This window comes from Petromyzon marinus, chromosome 63 (genome assembly GCF_048934315.1).
Source record: "Petromyzon marinus isolate PM22_M1 ecotype Great Lakes invasive population chromosome 63, UKy_Petmar_22M1.pri1.0, whole genome shotgun sequence".
Lineage (NCBI taxonomy): Eukaryota > Metazoa > Chordata > Hyperoartia > Petromyzontiformes > Petromyzontidae > Petromyzon > Petromyzon marinus.
Genome location: NC_133729.1, coordinates 3,919,431 through 3,946,306, shown reverse-complemented (window position 1 = coordinate 3,946,306; position 26,876 = coordinate 3,919,431). Strand labels below are relative to the sequence as shown.

Below are 26,876 nucleotides of genomic sequence, written 5' to 3'. Positions count from 1 at the left end.
TTGGCCACGTTCTGTTTACGTGACACAACCCTTACGAGTTGGCTGTGTCGGGTGGTGGCGGGTTTAACGACACATTTATATATTTACGCGATCTAACCCCCAAAAAAACTCTTATGTAGTTAACTACTGTTAGTGGCGATGTTTACTACACACCGCACCAGGCTGAGTCGACCTTAGCACATATTTGCACACATTCACATACATTAACACACTCAGATACATTAACACACATATACATATGAACACATTAACACACACTCACATTCATTCGCACACTCAGATACATTAACACACACATGCACATATATGAACACATGAACACACACGTATCAACACAAACATACGCACACACATGCATCAACACATACATACATTAACACACACACGTATCAACACATACATACATTAACACACACACAACAACAACCGCCATTCGCCACTAAGTGGCGGTGACGTCACCACGACACTTGTGCCAGGCCATGTGCACCTTGAGGCCATGTGAAGTGTCGAGCGCCCGCGGGCAGGAGGTCACGGGACAGACCCAGGTGCCACGGGTCGACTGACTGAGATGACTGGCTGATGCACCACCTGTGCCCCCTACTGTGCCAACCTGCTGGTACCAGTCATCGGCAAGTCCACTCAGCTCCACGTCCTCCTGTACCACATCACTCCATCTCTTCTCTAGCCCGTGCCGCGCCCGCTTAGCCCCCTCGATCCGGCCGAACAAAAGCTGTTTCGGCATGCGGTGGCTGGGCGTGCAGGCTACATGACCCAGCCATCGCAGCCTTCCCCGCCGGAGCTCACCGATGGGACCTTGCCCAGATCTTTCAAGGATTTGTGAGCTCCTTACACAATCCAGTCTGGTTAATTCCCAGGATGGATGGTAGGCAGGCCAGCCTAAATGTTTCTAACCGGCGAAGATGTTCCATTAGGGGGGTCCACGTTTCGCAAGCGTAGAGAAGGGAGGGAATGACCGTGGCCAGGCAGACCTGAAGCTTAGTGCGGAGCGACAGACCAGGTAGCTTCCAGACAGCGTTACGCAACCGATGAAAAGACATTGCCGCTCGACTGATTCGGAGTGAGACCTCTGCTGTTAAACTGGAGCCGGTCATAAGCACACTGCCCAGGTATGGGAAACTCTCCACTCTTTCCACAACTGCCCCATCACCGTTTGGGAGTTGTGGGGGTGGAGTGTCCGATGGTACAAAATACCCAGGCAGGTGCTTAGTTTTGGTGGGGCTGATGGTAAGGCCCCATCTCTTAGTGGCACGCTCCAGTCTCAGCAGCAGCGTCTCCAACTCCTCCTCTGAATGAGCAGCTATTACCAAATCATCAGCATACATAACTGGGTTGAGCAATAGCGAGCCATCCCTTGAACGCACCCGGGCATCGATCAGCCTCCCATTATATCTGTACCATATGGAGATTCCTCCCGGTACAGCTATTGAAGGCTTCAGGACATCCCTGTCGCACCCCAAGGTGTACAGGGAATGGCTCTGACTCCCGGCCACGTAGTTTTACCCGGGCCCGCTCACCATCGTGAAGGTCCTTAATGATCGTGAGCAGAGGGTCAGGGACTCCAAAAGCACGAAGAACAACCCAGAGCCCAGGCCTACTGATGGTATCATAGGCCTTGACCAGGTCAATAAAGCAGAGGTGTAGGTCTTGCTGGAATTCCCTACACCTCTGCTGTAGCAGGCGGACAGAAAATATGGCATCTGTGCAGGACCGCCCTTCCTGAAACCGCATTGGGGCTCCGCAAGCCTCTCCTCAGCGTGCCTGGCAAGGCGATGTTGAATAATCCTTGCCAGGACCTTTCCCGGCACACTCAGGAGTGAGATGCCTGTGTAGTTGTTACAGTCTGTGCGGTCCCCCTTCTTAAAGAGGGGGACCACCAGGGCATCCTTTCAATCCTGCGGAACCCGTCCAGTGGTCCAGACTGTTGTTATGATGTCATATAGGGCAGTATGTGCATAAACGCCACCCTCCCTCAGCATTTCGCTTGGGAGATCATCTCTGCCCACTGCCTTTCCTGGTCTCAGACTCCGGATCGCGTTCAGTACTTCCTCAACAGATGGTACCTCAGCCAGCCACTCACAGGGGGTGACTTCTTCCAATATTTGAGGCACCGCAGCCTTAGCAGGGTCATCCTCACTTTGTGCCACGATGATTTCCTGGCTGAGGGATTTTCCCTCCCCCAGGACCTCACAGAAATGCTCAGCAAATCTGCAAACCTGTTCCTGGGGGTCGGAGATTGGATCACCGTTTTTTCCCCTAATGATGGTAATAGGTGTGGCGCTGCAGGTTACTTTTTTGATGTAGTTAAATAGAGATTTGTGATCACGGGCCACTGAGGCAGACTCCATCTCCTCAGCAACCCGCGACCACCACCCATCCTTGCAGCGCCTCACGGCTCTCCGATCCTCCGAGCGAAGGCTGCGGTAAGCCTCCTCATTCTCTGACGTGGGATCCTGTAGCCGATGACAGTGGGCCTGTCGCTTTTTCTCAACTATCCTGAACACCTCCTCTGTCAGCCAGGGTCTCTGGGGAGGTCTGGACCGCGTACCCAAAGCAGCCAATGCAGCTGCATGAGTGACAGTCCTAAACCTCGCCCATTTACCCTCGACATCCGGAGGAGTGGGGGACGATGTCAACCCCAGCCGCAGGCGATGATGGAATTCTCGCTTGCAAACTTTCATCAGATAACTGAGACCAGGCCACTTTAGGTTGGAATGGGGTCCTGGGTGTACACCCACCACCGGAGCGGAAGAATGGCAGATGCATCTTACAGATGACAAGTCGATGGTCAGAGGACAGATCAGCTCCATGGTAGGTCCTGGTGTCAAGGACTTGGGCTCGCATCCGCTGGTCCGTCACTATGTAGTCCAGCAGATGTTCTTGTTTGGACCCAGCATGCATCCATGATGTTGTGTGGATGCGCCGATGCCGGAACAGCGTGTTGGTAATTACAAGCCCATGGGCTGCACAAAATCTAGCAGCCTCCCACCGTTGTTATTGAGCAGATCTGGCCCATGTCCTCTAATCACTCCAGACCAGGTGCCAGAATCATGACCCACTCGGGCATTGAAGTCACCCAACAAGATGACTCTATCCCGAGGGGCCACTTTAGTAGCCAGCCACTAACACACACACACACACAGCCACTAACACACACACACACAGCCACTAACCCACACACAAAGCCACTAACACACACACAGCCACTAGCACACACACACAGCCAATAACCCACACACACACAGCCACTAACACACACACAGCCACTAACACACACACACAGCCACTAACTCACACACACACAGCCACTAACACACACACACAGCGAATAACCCAAACACACACAGCCACTAACACACACACATAGCCATTAACACACACACACAGCCACTAACACACACACAGCCACTAACAAACACACAGCCACTAACACACACACACAGCCAACAACCGACACACAGCCACTAACACACACACACAGCCACTAACACACACACACAGCCAATAACCCACACACACACAGCCACTAACACACACACATAGCCACTAACACACACACAGCTACTAACACACACACACAGCCACTAACACACACACACACACAGCCACAAACACACACACAACCACTAACACACACACACAGCCACTAACACACACACACACAGCCACTAACACACACACACAGCCAATAACCCACACAGCCACTAACACACACACACACACAGCCACTAACACACACACAACCACTAACACACACACAGCCACTAACACACACACACAGCCACTAACACACACACACAGCCAATAACCCACACAGCCACTAACACACACACACAGCCACTAACACACACACATAGCCACTAACACACACACACAGCCACTAACACACACACAACCACTAACACACACACACAGCCACTAACACACACACACAGCCAATAACCCACACACACACAGCCACTAACACACACACATAGCCACTAACACACACACACAGCCACTAACACACACACAGCCACTAACCCACACACACAGCCACTAACACACACACAGCCACTAGCACACACAGCCACTAACACACACACACACAGCCACTAACCCACACACACACAGCCACTAACACACACACAGCCACTAACCCACACACACACAGCCACTAACACACACACAGCTACTAACACACACACACACAGCCAATAACCCACACACACACACCCACTAACACACACACACAGCCACTAACACACACACACAGCCACTAACACACACACACAGCCAATAACCCACACACACAGCCACTAACACACACACATAGCCACTAACACACACACAAGCACTAACCCACACACACAGCCACTAACACACACACAGCCACTAGCACACACAGCCACTAACACGCACACATCCACTAACCCACACACACAGCCACTAACCCACACACACACAGCCACTAACACACACACAGCTACTAACACACACACACCCACTAACACACACACACACAGCCACTAACACACACACCCACTAACACACACAGCCACTAACACACACACACAGCGACTAACACACACACAGCCACTAACACACACACAGCCACTAACACACACACACAGCCACTAACACACACACAGCTACTAACACACACAGCCACTAACACACACACACAGCCACTAACACACACACAGCCACTAACACACACACACAGCTACTAACACACACACACACAACCACTAACACCCACACACAGCCACTAACACACACACAGCCACTAGCACACACAGCCACTAACACACACACACAGCCACTAACACACACACAGACACTAACACACACACAGCTACTAACACACACACAGCTACTAACACACACACACACAGCCACTAACACACAGCCACTAACACACACACACACAACCACTAACACACACACAGCCACTAACACGCACACACAGCCACTAACACGCACACACAGCCACTAACACACACACACAGCCACTAACACACACACAGCCACTAACACACACTAACACACACACACAGCCACTAACACACACACAGACACTAACACACACAGCTACTAACACACACACACACACAACCACTAACACACACACACAGCCACTAACACACACACAGCCACTAACACGCACACACAACCACTAACACACACACACAACCACTAACACACACACACAACCACTAACACACACACAGCCACTAACACACAGCCACTAACACACAGCTACTAACACACAGCTACTAACACACACACACACACAACCACTAACACACACACACAGCCACTAACACACACACACACAGCCACTAACACACACACACACAGCCACTAACACACACACACAGCCACTAACACACACACACACAGTACAAAGATCCCCCGTATAGCCTTAACAGACTGTAGGAGCAAGTGCTGTTAGCGAGCACCTATGAAGGCGGGAACGGTACACGAGGGGGTGGGTGGCCAGCACCACGCCCGACCGCCTTTGTCTCCCCAGTGGCAATGTTTACACACCGCACCAGGTATTCATTTGAGGCTGAGTAGACCTAGGGGAGGCCCGGGACCGGTTCAGATAATCGTCACTGGTGTTGGCCGTGAGCGGGAATCGAACCCGGGTCGCCAGGTTCATAGCGCAGCGCGCTAACCGCTACACTATCGCTCCACACTAACACACACACAGCTACTAACACACACACACACAGCCACTAACACACACACAGCTACTAACACACACACGGCCACTAACACACACACAGCTACTAACACACACACAGCTACTAACACACACACACACACAGCCACTAACACACACACAGCTACTAACACACACACAGCCACTAACACACACACAGCTACTAACACACACACACAGCTACTAACACACACACACAGCCACTAACACACACACAGCTACTAACACACACACAGCTACTAACACACACACAGCCACTAACACACACACACACAGCCACTAACACACGCACACACAGCCACTAACACACAGCCACTAACACACACACACAGCCACTAACACACACACAGCCACTAACACACACACATTTACTAACACACACACACAGCCACTAACACACACACAGCTACTAACACACACACACAGCCACTAACACACACACAGCTACTAACACACACACAGCTACTAACACACACACACAGCCACTAACACACACACAGCTACTAACACACACACAGCTACTAACACACACACACACAGCCACTAAGACACACACAGCTACTAACACACACACAGCTACTAACACACACACACAGCCACTAACACACACACAGCTACTAACACACACACACACAGCTACTAACACACACACAGCCACTAACACACACACAGCCACTAAGACACACACAGCTACTAACACACACACAGCTACTAACACACAGCCACTAACACACACACACACAGCCACTAACACACACACACAGCTACTAACACACACACAGCCACTAACAAAGTCAGCCTCGCCAAACGCATAGCCACCTCGCCGTCTCTACCCCACTGCATTGTCGCCAGCCCAGCCACAACAACAACAACACCACCACAACAACACCACCACAACAACAACACCACAACAACAACACAACAACAACACAACAACAACACCACAACAAACCACTGCGGACGATGGAGCCTCTTCCGTGTCCCTCAAACCGCGTTGCAGGGGAGTGCTGCTGCTGCTGTTGATGCTGTTGATGCTGCTACTGCTGTTGATGCTGCTGCTGTTGCTGATGCTGCTGTTGATGCTGCTTTTGCTGCTACTGCTGTTGATGCTGCTGCTGCTGTTGATGCTGCTACTGCTGATGCTGTTGATGCTGCTACTGCTGTTGATGCTGCTGCTGTTGCTGCTGCTGCTGATGCTGTTGATGCTGCTGCTGATGCTGTTGATGCTGCTGCTGCTGTTGATGCTGCTGATGCTGTTGATGCTGCTGCTGCTGTTGATGCTGCTGCTGCTGATGCTGTTGATGCTGCTGATGCTGTTGATGCTGCTGCTGCTGATGCTGTTGATGCTGCTGCTGCTGTTGATGCTGCTGATGCTGTTGATGCTGCTGCTGCTGATGCTGTTGATGCTGCTACTGCTGTTGATGCTGCTGTTGCTGCTGCTGATGCTGTTGATGCTGCTGCTGTTGATGCTGCTGCTGCTGATGATGCTGCTGCTGCTGTTGATGCTGCTGCTGATGCTGATGATGCTGCTGCTGTTGATGCTGCTGCTGCTGCTGTTGCTGATGCTGCTGCTACAGCTGCGCGTTGTGTATCTCGGCTTGGTTCGGAGCGAAGGGACCCCCCCCACCCACAACCTCTGCCTTGGCACGTCCCATCGATAGACTCGGGGGGGGGGGGGGGGGCCGTGATACTTCACCACCACCACCACCCCCCCACCACCACCACCCCACCACCACCCCCACCACCACCACCACCCCCCCCACCACCACCACCCCCCCACCACCACCACCCCACCACCACCACCACCCCCACCACCACCACCACCCCCCCCACCACCACCACCCCCCCACCACCACCACCACCACCCCCCCACCACCACCACCACCACCACCCCACCACCACCACCACCCCCACCACCACCCCCACCACCACCATCACCCCCACCCCACCACCACCACCCCCCCACCACCCCCCCACCCCCACCACCACCCCCCCCACCCCCACCACCACCCCCCCACCACCACCCCCCCCACCCCCCCCCACCACCACCCCACCACCACCCCCACCACCACCCACCACCACCCCCGCACCACCACCCCCACCACCACCACCCCCACCCCCACCACCACCACCCCCACCACCACCACCCCCACCACCACCACCCCCACCACCACCCCCACCACCACCACCCCCACCACCCCCACCACCACCACCAACCCCCCCCACCACCCCCACCACCACCACCAACCGTGATAGACGAATTGGCGACAGAGCCCCGCTCCAGGGCGGCTGCAAAACGTCGCCCTCGACACGCAGCGTGGACCAGCAGGAGCGACGTGCCCCGAGGAGGAAGCAGCAGCAGTAGCAGCAGTAGCAGTAGTAATAGTAGTAGTAGCAGTAGTAATAGTAGTAGCAGTAGTAATAGTAGTAGCAGTAGTAATAGCAGTAGCAGTAGTAATAGTAGTAGTAGCAGTAGTAATAGTAGTAGTAGCAGTAGTAATAGTAGTAGTAGCAGTAGTAATAGTAGTAGTAGCAGTAGTAATAGTAGTAGCAGTAGTAATAGCAGTAGCAGCAGTAGCAGCAGTAGTAGTAGCAGCAGCAGTAGCAGCAGTAGCAGTAGTAATAGTAGTAGCAGCAGTAATAGCAGTAGCAACAGTAGCAGCAGTAGTGGTAGTAATAGTAGTAGCAGTAGTAATAGTAGTAGCAGTAGTAATATTAGCAGTAGTAATAGTAGTAGCAGTAGTAATAGCAGTAGCAGCAGTAGCAGCAGTAGTAGTAGCAGCAGCAGTAGCAGCAGTAGTAATAGTAGTAGCAGCAGTAATAGCAGTAGCAACAGTAGCAGCAGTAGTAGTAGTAACAGTAGTAGCAGTAGTAATAGTAGTAGCAGTAGTAATAGTAGCAGTAGTAATAGTAGTAGCAGCAGTAGCAGCAGTAGTCGTAGCAGCAACAGTAGCAGCAGTAGTAGTAATAGTAGCAGCAGTAGCAGCAGTAGCAGTAGTAGCAGTAGTAATAGTAGTAGCAGCAGTAGTAGCAGTAGTAACAGTAGTAGTAATAGTAGCAGCAGTAGTTATAATAGCTGCAGTAGTAGTAATAGTAGTAGTAATAATAGTAGCAGCAGTAGTAGCAGAAGTAGTAGTAGTAATAATAGCAGCAGCAGTAGTAGTTATAATAGCTGCAGTAGTAGTAATAATAGCAGCAGTAGTAATAGAGGTAGTAATAGTAGTAGCAGCAGTAGTAGCAAAAGTAATAGTAGTAGTAATAGCAGCAGCAACAGTAGTAGTAATAGCAGTAGTAATAGTAGTAGCAGTAGTAATAGCAGCAGCAACAGTAGTAGTAATAGCAGTAGTAATAGTAGTAGCAGCAGTAGTAGCAGAAGTAATAGTAATAGCAGCAGCAACAGTAGTAGTAATAGGAGTAGTAATAATAGTAGCAGCAGTAGTAGCAGAAGTAATAGTAGTAGTAATGATAGTAGCAGCAGCAGTAGTAATAGTAGCAGCAGCAGTATTCGTAGTAATAGTAGTAATAATAGCAGCAGCAGTAGCAGCAGCAGTAGTAGTAATAGTAGTAGTAATAATAGCAGCAGCAGTAGTAGTAATAGTAGTAGTAATAATAGCAGCAGCAGTAGTAGTAATAGCAGCAGCAGTAGTAGTAATAGTAGTAGTAATAGCAGCAGCAACAGTAGTATTAATAATAGTAGTAATAATAGCAGCAGCAGTAGTAGTAATAGTAGTAATAATAGCAGCAGTAGTAGTAATAGTAGTAGTAATAATAGCAGCAGTAGTAGTAGTAATAGCAGTAGTAATAGTGGTAGTAGCAGCAGTAGCATCAATAGTAGTAGTAATAGTTGTCGTAATAGCAGCAGCAGTAGTAGTAATAGTAGTAGTAATAATAGCAGCAGCAGTAATAATGGTAGTAGTAATAGTAGTAGCAGCAGCAGTAGTAGAAGTAGTAATAGTAGTAGTAATAGTAGTAATAATAGCAGCAGCAGCAGTAGTAGTAATAGTAGTAGCAGCAGCAGTAGTAGCAGTAGAAATAGTAGCAGTAATAATAAAAGCAGCAGCAGTAGTAGTAATAGCAGTAGTAATAGTAGTAGCAGCAGCAGTAGCAGCAGCAGTAGTAGTAATAGCAGTAGTAGTAATAGCAACAGCAGCAGTAGTAGTAATAGCAGTAGTAGTAGTAGCAGTAGTAATAGTAGTAGTAATAATAGCAGCAGCAGTAATAGTAGTAGCAGTAGTAGTAATAATAGCAGGAGCAGCAGCAGTAGTAGTAGTAGCATTAGTAGTAATAGCAACAGCAGCAGCAGTAATAGTAGTAATAGTAGTAGTAATAATAGCAGCAGCAGTAGTAGTAGTAATAGTAGTAGTAATAATAGCAGCAGCAGTAGTAGCAGTAGTAATAGTTGTAGTAATAATAGCAGCAGCAGTAGTAATAGCAGTAGTAATAATAGTAACAGCAGCAGCAGTAATAGTACTAGCAGCAGCAGTAGTAGTAATAGTATTAGTAATAATAGCAGCAGTAGTAGTAGTAATAATAGTAGCAGCAGTAGTAGTAATACCAGTAGTAATAATAGCAACAGCAGCAGCAGCAGTAATAGTAGTAGCAGCAGCAGCAGTAGTAGCAGTAGTTATAGTAGTAGTAATAATAGCAGTAGTAGTAATAGTAGTAGTAGTAATAATCGCAGTAATAACAGTAGTAGTAATAGTAGTAGTAATAGTAGTAGCAGCAGTAATAGTAGCAGCAGCAGCAGTAGTAGCAGTAGTACTAGTAGTAATAATAGCAGCAGTAGTAGCAGTAGTAATAGTAGTAGTAATAGTAGTAGCAGCAGTAGTAGCAGTAGTAATAGTAGTAGCAGCAGCAGTAGTAGCAGTAGTAATAGTAGTAGTAATAGTAGTAGTAATAGCAGTAATAATAGTAGAAGTAATAATAGCAGCAGCAGTAGCAGTAATAGTAGTAGTAATAGTAGTAGCATCAGCAGTAGTAGCAGTAGTAATAGTAGTAATAGTAGTAGCAGCATCAGTAGTAGCAGTAGTAATAGTAGTAGTAATAGTAGTAGTAATAGTAGTAGTAATAATAGTAGTAGTAATAATAGTAGTAATAGTAGTAATAATAGCAGCAGCAGTAGTAGTAATAGTAGTAATAACAGCAGCAGTAGTAGCAGTAGTAATAGTTGTAGTAATAATAGCAGCAGCAGTAGCAGTAGTAATAGTAGTAGTAATAATAGCAGCAGTAGTAGTAGTAAAAATAGCAGTAGTAGCAGTAGTAGTAATAATAGCAGCAGAAGTAATAGTAGTAGTAATAGTAGTAGTAATAATAGTAGTAATAGTAGTAGTAATAGTAGTAACAGTAGTAGTAATAGTAGTAGTAATAGTAGTAGCAGCAGCAGTAGTAGTAGTAATAGTAGTAGTAATAGTAGTAATAGCAGTAGTAATAGTAGTAATAGTTGTAGTAATAGTAGTAGTGATAGTAGCAGTAGTAGTAAAAGTAGTAATAATAGTAGTAGTAATAGTAGTAATAGCAGTAGTAATAGTAGTAATAGTAGTAGTGATAGTAGCAGTAGTAGTAAAAGTAGTAATAATAGTAGTAGTAATAGTAGTAATAGCAGTAGTAATAGTAGTAATAGTAGCAGTAGTAGTAGTAATAGTAGTAGTAATAGTAGTAGTAATAGTAGTAGTAATAGCAGTAGTAATAGTAGTAATAATAGTAGTAGTAGTAGTAATAGTAGTAGTAATAATAGTAGTAATAGTAGTAGTAATAGTAATAATAGCAGCAGTAGTAGTAATAGTAGTAGTAGTAATAGTAGTAATAGCAGTAGTAATAATAATAGTAGTAATAATAGTAGTAATAATAGCATCGCTTTTAGAGTCTTTGGCTGCTGTACATTTTCACACGATGATGATGATAAGCTACTTTCGTTGAGCTATCATTTGTGATAGCCTGGTCGCTTCTGAAAAAGAGTCACGTAGCCACGTAGCTCAGCTAAACATAACATAAAAGTTAAATAAGCAGTTTTATTTTAATCATAAATTAACTCTGATGTGCGGCGCTTCGGGATGCCAATTTGGAAGGCGCTTCAGACAATTGAGTCTATTAGTGTCAAGACACATGCAATGTTATTGTTACTAACTCACCAGGTAATTGTGCGTTAACGATAACAACAACAACAATTCATCAGACGCGACATCCAACGCTTCTGCACCACGTGACAACTCAACGTGTCGCGCTGCGTCGGGTGGTGGAGGGTGCTGACGACACACATTCGGCAATTCCATTAACGTGGCCTTACCCAAAATGATGAATAATTATTCGCCTTTCCAAATAATATTACGTCTCTTCATTCCCCTGCTGTGCCTGCCCGCCAAGTACAAACCCCAGCCGCTTTCCTTCGCGGAAATGTTGTCTTCGATGTTTTTGGTGGAGTGATGACGCGGCCCATCATCTCTGCCTTCGGATGGTCGATAAAATTGGTACCACTTTGTGATGTGGGGGGGGGGGAGGGGGTGAGTTGGAGAAGCCACCGGCGGTTGTCCTATGGATCGACTCATACTCCCGTGCCATATGAATGTGGAATTTCCACCGCTGGCTCGGTAGGTGGTTGTGAACGCAAGATGAGCATCCAGTGCTTGGATGCTCATCTTGTGGCAGCTGATCACGTTGCCCATTAAGAGCCCTTGAGAGAAACAGAGAGGAGAGAGACAAAGAGAGAGAGAGAGAGTGAAAGAGATTCACTCAGGACTTGAACCTTGCATCTCACCGGAGCTGACTAAGTGATTGCGACATGGCCATTATGTACCTCTTGAGAGAGACAGAAAGACAGGGAGGGGTGAGAGAGAGTGGGTGGGAGAGAGTGGCGTAGCTAGACCCAGGACTTGAACCCTGAATCGCACTGCCGCTGGCTAAGTGATTGCGACATGGCCATTATGAACCTCTTGAGAGAGACAGAAAGACAGAGAGGGTGAGAGAGAGTGTGGGTGGGAGAGAGTGGCCTAGCTAGACCCAGGACTTGAACCCTGAATCTCACCGGAGCTGGCTAAGTGATTGTGACACGGCCATTATGAACCTCTTGAGAGAGAGAGACACACACACAGAGAGAGAAACAGAGAGAGACACACAGAGAGAGAGAGAGAGGGTGGGTGGGAGAGAGTGGCCTAGCTAGACCCAGGACTTGAACCCTGAATCTCACTGGAGCTGGCTAAGTGATTGCGACACGGTCATTATGAACCTCTTGAGAGAGAAAGAGAGAGACACAGAGAGAGAGAGACAGAGAGAGAGAGAGGGTGGGTGGGAGCGAGTGGCTTAGCTAGACCCAGGACTTGAACCCTGAATCGCACTGGAGCTGGCTAAGTGATTGCGACACGGTCATTATGAACCTCTTGAGAGAGAAAGAGAGAGACAGAGAGAGAGAGAGACAGAGAGAGGGTGGGTGGGAGCGAGTGGCCTAGCTAGACCCAGGACTTGAACCCTGAATCTCACTGCCGCTGGCTAAGTGATTGTGACACGGCCATTATGAACCTCTTGAGAGAGAGAGACACACACAGAGAGAGAAACAGAGAGAGACACACAGAGAGAGAGAGAGTGGGTGGGAGCGAGTGGCTTAGCTAGACCCAGGACTTGAACCCTGAATCTCACTGGAGCTGGCTAAGTGATTACGACATGGTCATTATGAACCTCTTGAGAGAGAAAGAGAGAGACACAGAAAGAGAGACAGAGAGAGAGGGTGGGTGGGAGCGAGTGGCCTAGCTAGACCCAAGACTTGAACCCTGAATCTCACTGCCGCTGGCTAAGTGATTGCGACACGGTCATTATGAACCTCTTGAGAGAGAAAGAGACACAGAGAGAGAGAGACAGAGAGAGAGAGAGGGTGGGTGGGAGAGAGTGGCTTAGCTAGACCCAGGACTTGAACCCTGAATCTCACTGCCGCTGGCTAAGTGATTGCGACACGGTCATTATGAACCTCTTGAGAGAGAGAGAGAGACACAGAGAGATAGAGACAGAGAGAGACAGAGAGACACAGAGACAGCGACATGGAGTAGGAAGAGAGGGGACAGATCTGAGCTATCCGTCGGAGGCCGTTTGACTGTGAGGAGGGCTGCGTGCAGATGCAGCACTTGTCGTAGTTATAAAAAATAGAGCGAGAGAGTGAGCGAGAGCGACCTGGAGTAGGAAGAGAGGGGGGTAGAGAGAGAGAGGGGGGGCAGAGAGGGGGTAGAGAGAGGGGGGGGCAGAGAGGGGGTAGAGAGAGAGGGGGGGCAGAGAGGGGGTAGAGAGAGAGAGAGGGAAGGGGTAAGGAGAGCAGAGCGAGAAATATTTTGTTAAATCTTTCATTTAAAAAGGGGGGGGGGGGTTTACATAAAGCAAAGCATTAAAAACAAACCGAAATGATGAACGAAGCAAAGTGCCGACTACACCGAGCATCTTCTTGTTTCCTCTGATCGTAAAAAGAAAAAAAAGAGAGACAGAGAGAGAGCGAGTGAGAGAGTGAGAGAGAGAGAGGGTGGGTGGGAGAGAGTGGCCCAGCTAGACCCGGGACTTGAACCCTGAATCTCACCGGCGCTGACTCCGCACACTCGCTAAACTCAGTCTCCGGAGAGACGCATGCCAATCTGCGACTGTGCTCGATTTAATTAGCCTCGCAGGAAATAGAACGAGGCGCGTCTCATGTAAATAGTATTATTATATTTTTTTTGCACCACGCATGTAAATGCTGCTGATGCTAACTCTGGGATTTGCATCAAGATGTTCACTGTAGAAGCGCAGCCCTGCAATTTCTTGCTCACGCCACTGCCGGCAGGGTAGGCGGACTTAGCCCATAACTTTTTATGGGGTCGATAAAATGGACTCGCCCGCTACCCCCCCCCCCGCCCCCTCCCTGCCTCCCCGAACGCCATATTAACGTGGAATTTCCACATGAGCACCGCCTCAACTGCTACTGAGATCCTCCAGAGTAGGGGGGATGTGAGGACGGGGAGGGAGGGAGGGGAGGGAGAGAGCGAGGGAGGGAGGGATGGAGGGAGGTGAGGCAGGGAGGTACGGGGGTGGAGAGAGCGAGGGAGGGAAAGGAAGGGAGGGAGGGAGGGAGGGAGGGGAGGGAGGGAGGGGAGGGAGGGAGGGAGGGAGGGGAGGGAGGGAGGGAGGGAGGGAGGGGAGGGAGGGAGGGAGGGAAGGGAGGGAGGGAGGGAGGGAGGGAGGGAGGGAGGGGAGGGGAGGGAGGGAGGGGAGGGAGGGAGGGGAGGGGGTGGAGAGAGCAAGGGAGGGGAGGGAGGGAGGGGAGGGAGGGAGGGAGGGAGGGGAGGGGAGGGAGGGAGGGGAGGGAGGGAGGGGAGTGGGTGGAGAGAGCAAGGGAGGGGAGGGAGGGAGGGAGGGGAGGGAGGGAGGGAGGGAGGGAGGGAGGGAGGGGAGGGAGGGAGGGAGGGAGGGGTGGGAGGGTCACACCTCTTATCATTGGCCCCTATCTCCCGACCCAGGATAACTCACTTCAGATGTTGAATAAGAGGGGGGGGGGGGGATCATCCGCCCCCGAATTTCCCCCCCCCCCTCTCTCTCCCTCCCCCCCTTGCCCTGAGGCTCATGGCCCAGGTGCTCGACAGCCAAAACGCGTTCGGAGCATAACAGCAACCAGCCGATTCCAGGCAGTCTGCTACGCGGTTGAGTCCGTACTCTTTGGTTCTTTCGGTCAAGTCACGTAGGTGGAACAACTGCTGGATCACGAAGTTTCGATCGCAACACGAGCGATCATCATCAGGTGAGACAACCACAGCAAGCAAAAACCCGCTGGCGTGGGTGAGAGATCTGCCGTGACACGCAGTTCTAGAGGTATCGGCGGTAGGGGGAAGAGAGAAAGGGCGGGTTCGGTGTGCGCATTAAAAAAAAAGCCGCCACTTTTTTCAAAATTTCTTGCTGTGGTTTTCACAGCTGTTGATGATTGCTTCTTGTGTTGCAGTCGAAACGTCGTGAGAATTTTATCGTTTTATATTTTTTTTAAAATTGTTTTATTGTTTCCCTTCTACGTGGTGGTGGCTTTACCGAAAGAATCAAGAATGTGAATCCCTGCAGTCACGAAAGCTTTAAATCAATTTTTTGATTAAAAAATAAATAAAGCAAAGCATTGACACACACACAAAAAAACCGAAATGATGAACGAAGCAAAGTGGCGACTACACCTTTGATCGTAAAACAAAAATAGAGAGAAGGGGGGGGGGGAGAGAGGGGGGCGAGGCAGAACGTGGGGCTGTGAAGTTGTACGGAACCGGAATCGCCCTTCGCCAGGCACGACATTGAAGGGTTTTGAAGTCCCCCATACAGGGTCTGACGTATTGATGGCGGATGGATCCGTGCCGCGTGTCTCACCAAGCCCGTAGCCATGGAGTGAACATTGGGGTGGGGACCAAATCTTCCAGGGTGTCTGGGGGGGGGGAGTCCCAAACCAGAAAAAAATCTAAATTTGAAAACTAATTTCCTTTCGATTTAAAGCTTTCGTGACTGCAAGGATTCATCTTATTTGGTTCTTTCGGTAAAGTTTATACAATATTGTGTTATTTATACAATAATATTGTGTTATTTTATTTTATCAATTTATTATTTTATTCTCATTCTACGTGACTTTACCGAAAGAACCAAAGAAAACGAATTTCCTGCCTAAAAATATAAAAATAATTCACTAACACACGGGATGGACTTTTTAGTTTTTTTTACAATAATGTCTAATGGTGTTATTGCATTTACATTGCTCTGTTTTTACTTTGATAGCATTTCTTGTTTCATCGTATGTAATGGCAGAGATTAGGGATTAATAAAGTAACAGCCATAACCACAATCATATGAACAGAAATCTACGCATTGATTTATATGAAGACAAAGTCCAGATATTGTGGCCAAAGTTGAGCAAATTGTTATTTTTTATTTACATAGCATAGCAATTATTTTTTTAAAGCAATTTATTGGAGGGGGCACATTTTGAGCATTTTTGAATATTTATTATAATTACGGCCTGGTATCTCACGGTATCGTTCGCCACATCCGGGCGAAATCGAAAGTTCGTGGACGTAAGAGCGCAGCGTTACTCCCCCTACTTGAGAAAGCGCAAATTCTGCAGGATCGTCCGATGAAGCCGGTTGTTGCAATTTCGGGCGAAATCTCGCAGCGCTCGAATGTGTAAATGTTTGTGGGGATTTGCTCTCCAGCGCAGCGGTGGTGCTGAAGTAGTCACGTGACAAACCTTTACTAATTAGCCGTGCCGGCTGGTGGTGGTGGTGGTGCTGATGGTGGGCAAACGACGCATTTATATGAACGCGATCTAACCGAAAAAAACCCTCCATTGTGAAGTATTCTGAGTTTACGTAGCGATCATTTGTTAGCTATTGAAGTGATTTTGACTGCTACTCGATTACGGCTCAAAGCATGACGAGTCGTGCAGGAATTTCAAACAACTGTTAAAAAGGAAACTTAAAACAAAAAATATCATCAGGACCCATGCTGTACAAGTGATAGCCCTGATAACCAGATAGTAATTGTCATCAGTGTAGCCCTGGTAACCAGATAGTAATTCTCATCAAAACCCATGGTGTACAAGTGTAGCCCTGATAACCAGATAGTAATTGTCATCAGTGTAGCCCTGATAACCAGATAGTAACTGTCATCAGTGTAGCCTGCGTAACCAGATAGTAATTGTCATCAGTGTAGCCCTGATAACCAGATAGTAATTCTCATCAGAACCCATGGTGTACAAGTGTAGCCCTGGGAGACCAGATCGTAATTCTCATCACCGCTCGCCGCTGATGCACACGCGGAAGCAGTGCGCTAACTGCTGCGCCACCACTCCCTCCACTCACACGACAATATCGAACGGCAATTAGCCGCTTTGCGTTAAGTGGAAGCAAATTGTGCTCGGCATGATTTACGCGTTTGAGTGCTGCTTTGGAGAGTGCCAATTGAGACCTCATTTGACGCGGAATCGTTGACGCGCATCCACACGGGCCGTGCCATCGGCCAGAAATGATCGTGTAATGGAGCATTAAAGACGCGACCCCTTTAGTAGTGGTTTGCCTGTGTGAAACTCACGCGACTGCGTGAGTCTGTGGGTCGCTGTGTGAGTCTGTGGGTCTCTGTGTGAGTCTCTGGGTCTCTGTGTGAGTCTGTGGATCTCTGTGTGAGTCTGTGGGTCTCTGTGTGAGTCTCTGGGTCTCTGTGTGAGTCTGTGGATCTCTGTGTGACTTTGTGGGTCTCTGTGTGAGTCTGTGGGTCTCTGTGTGAGTCTGTGGGTCTCTGTGTGAGTCTGTGGGTCTCTGTGTGTGAGTCTGTGGGTCTCTGTGTGTGAGTCTATGGGTCTCTGTGTGTGAGTCTGTGGGTCTCTGTGTGTGAGTCTGTGGGTCTCTGTGTGTGAGTCTGTGGGTCTCTGTGTGAGTCTACGGGTCTCTGTGTGAGTCCGTGGGTCTCTGTGTGAGTCTGTGGGTCCCTGTGTGACTTTGTGGGTCTCTGTGTGTGAGTCTGTGGGTCTCTGTGTGTGAGTCTATGGGTCTCTGTGTGTGAGTCTGTGGGTCTCTGTGTGTGAGTCTGTGGGTCTCTGTGTGTGAGTCTGTGGGTCTCTGTGTGAGTCTACGGGTCTCTGTGTGAGTCCGTGGGTCTCTGTGTGAGTCTGTGGGTCCCTGTGTGACTTTGTGGGTCTCTGTGTGTGAGTCTGTGGGTCTCTGTGTGTGAGTCTGTGGGTCTCTGTGTGAGTATGTGGATCTCTGTGTGACTTTGTGGGTCTCTGTGTGAGTCTGTGTGTCTCTGTGTAAGTCTGTGGGTCTCTGTGTGAGTCTGTGTGTCTCTGTGTGAGTCTGTGGGTATGTATTCCAGTATATGGGCTTCTGTGTGAGTCTGTGCGTATCTGTGTGAGTCTGTGCGTCTCTGTGTGAGTCTGTGGGTCTCTGTGTGAGTCTGTGGGTATGTATTCCAGTATATGGGCTTCTGTGTGAGTCTGTGCGTCTCTGTGTGAGTCTGTGGGTCTCTGTGTGAGCCTGTGCGTCTCTGTGTGAGTCTGTGCGTCTCTGTGTGAGTATGTGGGTATGTATTCCAGTCTATGGGCTTCTGTATGAGTCTGCGCGTCTCTGTGTGAGTCTGTGCGTCTCTGTGTGAGTCTGTGAGTCTCTGTGTGAGTCTGTGGGTATGTATTCCAGTCTATGGGCTTCTGTGTGAGTCTGTGCGTCTCTGTGTGAGTCTGTGGGTCTCTGTGTGAGTCTGCGCGTCTCTGTGTGAGTCTGTGCGTCTCTGTGTGAGTCTGTGGGTCTCTGTGTGAGTCTGTGTGTCTCTGTGTGAGTCTGTGCGTCTCTGTGTAAGTCTGTGGGTCTCTGTTTGAGTCTGTGCGTCTGTATGCCAGTGTATGGGCTTCTGTGTGAGTCTGTGGATCTATGTAGGAGTCTATGGGTCTCGTGTTAGTCTGTGGGTATCTGTGCACACACGCACTTACACACACAACAACAACAACAACAACCGCCATTCGCCACTAAGTGGCGGTGACGTCACCACGACGCTTGTGCCAGGCTATGTGCACCCTGAGGCCACGTGAAGTGTCGAACGCCCGCTGGCAGGAGGTCACGGGGCAGACCCAGGTGCCACGGGTCGACTGACTGAGATGACTGGCTGATGCACCACCTGTGCCCCCTACTGTGCCAACCTGCTGTGCTTTAGCCACCCGGCGCTCCGCTCGCTGTTGTGAGCGTCGCTCCTCCGCCCTCCGTTGTTGTTGGAGGGCGACTGCCTCCAACTGCCCAGTAGCATCCTTCACGAGCCTCCTCCACAGAGGCCGATCTTGACACCGCTGGTACCAGTCATCGGCAAGTCCACTCAGCTCCACGTCCTCCTGTACCACATCACTCCATCTCTTCTCTAGCCCGTGCCGCGCCCGCTTAGCCCCCTCAATCCGGCCAAACAAAAGCTGTTTCGGCATGCGGTGGCTGGGCATGCGGGCTACATGACCCAGCCATCGCAGCCTTGCCTGCCGGAGGAGCTCACCGATGGGACCCTGCCCAGATCTTTCAAGGATTTGTGAGCTCCTCACACAATCCAGTCTGGTTAAACCCAGGATGGATCGTAGGCAGGTCAGCCTAAATGTTTCTAACCGGCGAAGATGTTCCATTAGGGGGGTCCACGTTTCGCAAGCGTAGAGAAGGGAGGGAATGACCGTGGCCGAGAAGACCTGAAGCTTAGTGCGGAGCGACAGACCAGGTAGCTTCCACACAGCGTTACGCAACCGATGAAAAGATATTGCCGCTCGACTGATTCGGAGTGAGACCTCTGCTGTTAAACTGGAGCCAGTCATAAGCACACTGCCCAGGTATGGGAAACTCTCCACTCTCTCCACAACTGCCCCATCACCGATTGGGAGTTGTGGGGGTGGAGTGTCCGATGGTACAAAATACCCAGGCAGGTGCTTAGTTTTGGTGGGGCTGATGGTAAGGCCCCACCTCTTAGTGGCACGCTCCAGTCTCAGCAGCAGCGTCTCCAACTCCTCCTCTGACTGAGCAGCTATTACCAAGTCATCAGCATACATAACGTGGTTGAGCAATAGGGAGCCATCCCTTGACCGCACCCGGGCATCGATTAGCCTCCCATTATATCTGTACCATATGGAGATTCCCCCGGTACAGCTATTGAAGGCTTCACGAACTACGTTGTCAAAATAGATGTTAAATAATGTGGGAGCCAGATGACATCCCTGTCGCACCCCAAGGTGTACAGGGAATGGCTCTGACTCCCGGCCACGTAGTTTTACCCGGGCCCGCTCACCATCATGAAGGTCCTTAATGATCGTGAGCAGAGGGTCAGGTACTCCAAAAGCACGAAGAACGACCCAGAGCCCAGGCCTACTGATGGTATCATAGGCCTTGACCAGGTCAATAAAGCAGAGATGTAGGTCTTGTTGGAATTCCCTACACCTCTGCTGTAGCAGACGGACAGAAAATATGGCATCTGTGCAGGACCGCCCTTTCCTGAAACCGCATTGGGGCTCCGCAAGCCTCTCCTCAGCGTGCCTGGCAAGGCGATGCTGAATAATCCTTGCCAGGACCTTTCCCGGCACACTGAGGAGTGAGATGCCCCTGTAGTTGTTACAGTCTGTGCGGTCCCCCTTCTTAAAAAGGGGGACCACCAGGGCATCCTTCCAATCCTGCGGAACCCGTCCAGTGGTCCAGACTGTTGTTATGATGTCATATAGGGCAGTCTGTGCACAAACGCCACCCTCCCTCAGCATTTCGCTTGGGAGATCATCTCTGCCCGCTGCCTTTCCTGGTCTCAGACTCCGGATCGCCTTCAATACTTCCTCAGCAGATGGCACCTCAGCCAGCCACTCACAGGGGGTGACTTCTTCCAATATTTGAGGCACCGCAGCCTCAGCAGGGTCATCCTCACTTTGTGCCACGATGTTTTCCTGGCTGAGGGATTTTCCCTCCCCCAGGACCTCACAGAAATGCTCAGCAAATCTGCGAACCTGTTCCTGGGGGTCGGAGATTGGATCACCGTTTTTTCCCCTAATGATGGTAATAGGTGTGGCGCTGCAGGTTACTTTTTTGATGGAGTTAAATAGAGATTTGTGATCACGGGCCACTGAGGCAGACTCCATCTCCTCAGCAACCCGCGACCACCACCCATCCTTGCAGCGCCTCACAGCTCTCTGAACCTCCGAGCGAAGGCTGCGGTAAGCCTCCTCATTCTCTGACGTGGGATTCTGTAGCCGATGACAGTGGGCCTGTCGCTTTTTCTCAACCATCCTGAACACCTCCTCTGTCAGCCAGGGTCTCTGGGGAGGTCTGGACCGCGTACCCAAAGCAGCCATTGCAGCTGCATGAGTCACAGTCCTAAACCTCGCCCATTTACCCTCGACATCAGGAGGAGTCGGGGACGATGCCAATCCTAGCCGCAAGCAATGATGAAATTCTCGCTTGCAACTTTCATCAGATAACTGAGACCAGGCCACTTTATGTTGGAATGAGGTCCTGGGTGTACACCCACCACCGGAGTGGAAGAAAGGCAGGCGCATCTTACAGATGACTAGTCGATGGTCAGAGGGCAGATCAGCTCCACGGTAGGTCCTGGTGTCAAGGACATGGGCTCGCATTCGCTGGTCCGTCACTATGTAGTCCAGCAGATGTTCTTGCTTGGACCCGGCATGCATCCATGATGTTGTGTGGATGCGCCGATGCCGGAACAGCGTGTTGGTAATTACAAGCCCATGGGCTGCACAAAAATCTAGCAGCCTCCTACCGTTGTTATTGAGCTGATCTGGCCCATGCCCTCCAATCACTCCAGACCAGGTGCCAGTATCATGACCAACTCGGGCATTGAAGTCACCCAACATGATGACTCTATCCCGAGGGGCCACTTTAGCAAGCACCTGTGACAGGAGGTCATAGCAGGCATCTGACTCATCGGCTTTGCCTGCATCCCTCCACGGATGTTCATCTTCGGTGGGGGCATAAGTAACCACGACCACCATTCCTCGCCTCTGGTTGATGGGAAGGCGAGCCCAAAGTAGCCTGGGGCTTACAGCTTCCCACACCTCACCGCCACGCTCCCACTCCCCCTTCATTCTTTTGTTCAAAAGAAGACCCACGCCCTGTTGTTTGGCAGTCTGCTGCCCCGAGTAGAGGACTGTCCACCCTTCATGGTGGAAGGAGCCAGAGCCAGTCCACCGGACCTCCTGAATGCCGCATAGATCCAGGCGGTACCGGTCCAGCTCCCGACAGAGGAGTGGCAGCCTCTCCTCTGCAGTGAGCGTTCGAACATTCCACGTGGCCACCCGTAGTGGCTTTTCGTTGTTTCTGGAGTAGCCCCGAGGGTAGGTATTCAATCTCCTGGCTCCGCCAATTGGGGTTTGGCCAGGAGACGTCATAGACGCCTGGCCCCCCGGGGCCTCCGGCACAAGCTTAGTTGTTACATATTTCACTTTAATTCGTGGTTTTGTGGTAATTAATTGAAGGTGGAGGGGTTACCAGCCCCTCGCACCCGTCCAGAGCCCCCGTTTAGCCCCTGTGGTGGACACATATGCCATGAGGGGAGGAGCCAATCAAAATTGGAACTCCCCCCACAGCACTGTCCACGACAGAGTTGCCCGTCCGGCACCGCGAGGAGGTAGGGGGTTGTTTTGCCGGACACACACACACACGTACACACAGACATGCACACACAGACATGCACACACAGACTTACACAAAGACAAAGATGCCCTATAGCCTGAACATACAGCTGGGGCAAGTGCTGTTAGCGAGCAGCGCCTATGAAGGCTGGCACGCCACACGAGGGGGTGGGTGGCCAGCACCATGCCCGGCCGCCTTTGTCTCCCCAGTGGCGATGTTTACACCGTGAGTGGGAATCGACCTGGGGTGGGCAAGTTTGTAGCTTAGCGCGCTAACTGCTACACCACCGCTCCCCACTTACAGACATGCACACACTTACACACACGAACACACACACTTACACACCCACACGTTTACACACGGACATACACACACACACCCACACACTTACACACGGACATACACACACACTTACACACCCACACACTTACACACGGACGTGCGCACACACACACTTACACACCGACACACTTACACACGGACATACACACACACTAACACACCCACACACTTACACACACACACTTACCCACACACACTTACAGACCCACACACTTACACACACACATACACACACACTTACACACCCACACACTTACACACGGACATAGACACACACACACACACTTACACACCCACACACTTACACACGGACATACACACACACTTACACACCCCACACACACACACACTTACACACCCACACACTTACACACACACACACACTTACACCCCCCCCACACACTTACACACACACTTACACACGGGACATACACACACACTTACACACACACACTTACACACCCACACACTTATACACGGAAATACACACACGGGACATACATACACACTTACACACCCACACACTTACACACACTTACACACACACACTTACACACACACTTACACACGGGACATACACACACACTTACACACACACACACTTACACACCCACACACTTATGCACGGAAATACACACACGGGACATACATACACACTTACACACCCACACACTTACACACGGGACATACACATACGGACATACACACACACTTACACACACACACTTACACACGGGACATACACACACTTACACACACACTTACACACACACACTTACACACTGGACATACATACAAAAAAAGATCCCCCATATAGCCTTAACAGACTGTAGGGGCAAGTGTTGTTAGCGAGCACCTATGAAGGCCGGAACGGTACACGAGGGGGTGGGTGGCCAGCACCACGCCCGACCGCCTTTGTCTCCCTAGTGGCGATGTTTACACACCGCACCAGGTACTCATTTGAGGCTGAGTCGACCTAGGGGAGGCCCGGGACCGGTTCAGATAATCGTCACTGGTGTTGGCCGTGAGCGGGAATCGAACCCGGGTCGCCAGGTTCATAGCGCAGCGTAGCGCTAACCGCTACACTATCGCTCCCCACACATACATACACACACTTACACACCCACACACTTACACACGGGACATACACACATGCTCTCTCACACAACACTCACTCATCCCTGCGGGTAGGAATAACAATGCCAGCACAAGATGGCATGCCGCGTCCAGATAAGAATACACCACGCACAGCGAGACGACCCTTCCCCCCGGTGTCGCCTTTCACGGACTGTTGGGGTGAATGCTGCTCGTAGCGAGAAGCAGCGTCGACAAAGGTCAACCAAGCGCACGAATTTGCCTCCCCAGCGGCGATGTTTACTCCGCTCAGTACCGCCTACTCATTTGAGGCTGAGTCGACCTAGGGGGGGGGGGCGGGCGGGAGAGGACCGAGGATCGGTTCAGATGATCGGAGTTCGTGCTGTTGGTGCAGGCCGTGAGCGCGAGTTGAATTCTGGTGCGCCGGGTTTCGCGTAGGCTCAACAGCAAGGCCGTAATTGTAATAAATATTTGGGGGGACGCATGCCCCCCCCCAAAATATTCAAATATGCTCAATATGTCCCTCCCCCCCCCCCACTAATATATTGCTCTAAAATAGATTTCTGTTTATATGATTGTGGTTATGGTTGTTACTTTATTAATACCTAATCTCTGCCATTAACATACAATGAAACGTGAAAAGGTAAAAAAACAGAGCAATGTAAATACAATATACACTGTTAGACAATTATTGTAACAAAAAAAAGTCCAACCTATGTGTTAGTGAAATTTGTTTAAATATTTTAGACAGGAATGGCAGGAAATTCTTTTTCAAATTTAGATTTTTTTTCTGGTGGGGGGGGGGGGGGTTGACGGGGACCCCCAGACCCCCCTGGAAGATTTGCTCCCCCCCCCCCCTCCCCAATGTTGACTCCACGGCTACGTCTTTGCTCAACAGACTGCCGGGGCAAGTGCTGCTCGCGAGTTGCAGCACCTATGAAGGCCGCCACACGGCACAACCGAGGAGGTGGGTGGCTGCGTGCTGGGTGCACCGCGTTGAGGCGACCACGTGAAGTGTCGAACGTCCGCTGGCAGGAGGTCACGGGGCAGGCCCAGCAGGTGCCACGGGTCGACTGACTGAGATGAGTGGCCCATGCACCACCTGTGCCCCCCCTACTGCGCCATTTTTGGGGGGCACACACACACACGAAAACAAAGGCAAAGACCCCCCCCCCCCCGTATAGCCTTAACAGACTGTAGGGGCAAGTGCTGTTAGCCAGCACCTATGAAGGCCGGCACGGTACCCGAGGGGATGGGCGGCCAGCACCACGCCCGGCCGCCTTTGTCTCCCTAGTGGCGATGTTTACACACCGCACCGGGTACTCATTTGAGGCTGAGTCGACCTAGCGGAGGCCCAGGACCGGTTCAGATAATCGTCACCGGTGTTGGTGGCCATGAGCGGGAATCGAACCCGGGGCGCCGGGTTCGGAGCACAACGCGCTAACCGCTGCACCACCGCTCCCCACACACACACAGAGCCACACACAAAGAATGGAGTTTGTATGATCTCCCCCTGTTATGTAGAGTGTGAGTGAGTGGAATGTGTATGATCTCCCTCTGTTATGTAGAGAGTGAGTGAATTTGTGTGATCTCCCCCTGTTATGTAGAGAGTGAGTGGAGTTTGTGTGATCTCCCCCTGTTATGTAGAGAGTGAGTGGAGTTTGTGTGATCTCCCCCTGTTATGTAGAGTTAGTGAGTGGAGTTTGTGTGATCTCTCTCCCTGTTTTGTAGAGTTAGTGAGTGGAGTTTGTATGATCTCCCCCTGTTATGTATAGTTAGTGAGTGGAGTTTGTGTAATCTCTACCCTGTTCTGTAGATAGTGGAGTTTGTGCGATTTCCCCCTGTTATGTAGAGTGAGTGGAGTTTGTATGATCTCCCCCTCTTCTGTAGAGTGAGTGAGTGGAGTTTGTGTGATCTCCCACTGTTCTGTAGAGAGTGAGTGAGTGGAGTTTGTATGATCTCCCCCTGTTATGTAGAGTGTGCGTGAGTGAGTGGAGTTTGTATGATCTCCCTCTGTTATGTAGAGAGTGAGTGAGTGAATTTGTGTGATCTCCCCCTGTTATGTAGAGAGTGAGTGGAGTTTGTGTGATCTCCCCCTGTTATGTAGAGAGTGAGTGGAGTTTGTGTGATCTCCCCCTGTTATGTAGAGTTAGTGAGAGGAGTTTGTGTGATCTCTCTCCCTGTTATGTAGAGTTAGTGAGTGGCGTTTGTGTGATCTCCCCCTGTTCTGTAGAGAGTGAGTGAGTGGAGTTTGTATGATCTCCCCCTGTTATGTAGAGTTTGCGTGAGTGGAGTTTGTGTGATCTCCCCTGTTCTGTAGAGAGTGAGTGAGTGTAGTTTGTATGATCTCCCCTGTTATGTAAAGAGTGAGTGAGTGGAGTTTGTATGATCTCCCCTGTTGTGTAGAGAGTGAGTGAGTGGAGTTTGTATGATCTCCCCCTGTTCTGTAGAGAGTGAGTGAGTGGAGTTTGTATGATCTCACCCCTGTTCTGACAGCACTTGCCCCATGGATCTGTTAAGACTATACGGGGCATCTTTGCCTTTGCGTGTACAGATTGCCCCTGTGAGCTGGATGAGTCACGACAATCTGCTATTGATCACACGAC

At 50.2% G+C, this 26,876-nt stretch overlaps 1 protein-coding gene across 1 annotated transcript in view; it reads right to left on the bottom strand.

The window, feature by feature from the left end:
* LOC116937557 (V-set and transmembrane domain-containing protein 2B-like) overlaps positions 1-7,385 on the bottom strand; it is a 116,909-nt gene extending 109,524 nt beyond the window's left edge. The window contains exon 1 of the mRNA XM_032944692.2: positions 6,681-7,385. The gene's annotated coding sequence lies outside the window, so the exon portion shown is untranslated. The remainder of the gene's footprint in view (positions 1-6,680) is intronic.
* Between the last annotated feature and the right edge of the window lie 19,491 nt (positions 7,386-26,876).